Genomic DNA, 746 nt, shown 5'->3' with positions numbered 1-746 from the left:
AGAATCTCCAAATACTATATTCAAAATCTTACTCATCTAAATATGATGTTATTCAATGAAACGTGAGTAGCTACCCATCCAATATCTGAATAAGCTTTTGGATATTTTTTAAAAGTAGCAACAGGTGGATAGTAGTCACGGTGTAAAACAAAACTATCTTCTCTCCTTGGGAGTTTTTTCAGTCTTAAATGCTGTTGAGTGTCAGGATGTAACTCAAGGAGATCTTCAAGGTCTCACCACAGCTTCTGAAAACTAACAGAACAATTTCTTGTTTCCTGACCAATAGCTTAAAAAACTTAGGATGACTTCTCAGATTCATGGCCAGAAATGCTGCTTCAGTCTACATTAACAGCTGGGGCAAAGACACTGCTGAAAACCCCACTCTGAAGTAACTACTGTTATCAGGGCTCAAGGACACCAGGCCTTACTAACAAATTGTCAAAAGAGAAACAGAATACAAAACCATAACACTGTTAACAGTACATAGAGGCAATACAACAACAAGATTTCTTTCTATAAAGGAAAGGACACTTCGAGATGGGAGAAGAGCAACAGTGAGCTATAAGAAGCCTAGAAAAACCTCAGTTGTTTAGAATCTGAAAAAGGCACAGGAACATCTGGCCTAACGACAGCAAGAAGCTGATTGGATTTTTGCTGAATAAGTTGTCATTAGTCATGAAAGTTTTCAGTTTAGTGAGCACACTCCTGCTGTCCATATAAAACAGGAAGTTATAAGAGACTCCAAA

This window comes from Lepidothrix coronata, unplaced genomic scaffold (genome assembly GCF_001604755.1).
Source record: "Lepidothrix coronata isolate B3197 unplaced genomic scaffold, Lepidothrix_coronata-1.0 Scaffold124, whole genome shotgun sequence".
NCBI lineage: Eukaryota > Metazoa > Chordata > Aves > Passeriformes > Pipridae > Lepidothrix > Lepidothrix coronata.
This window is presented reverse-complemented; position numbering follows the sequence as displayed.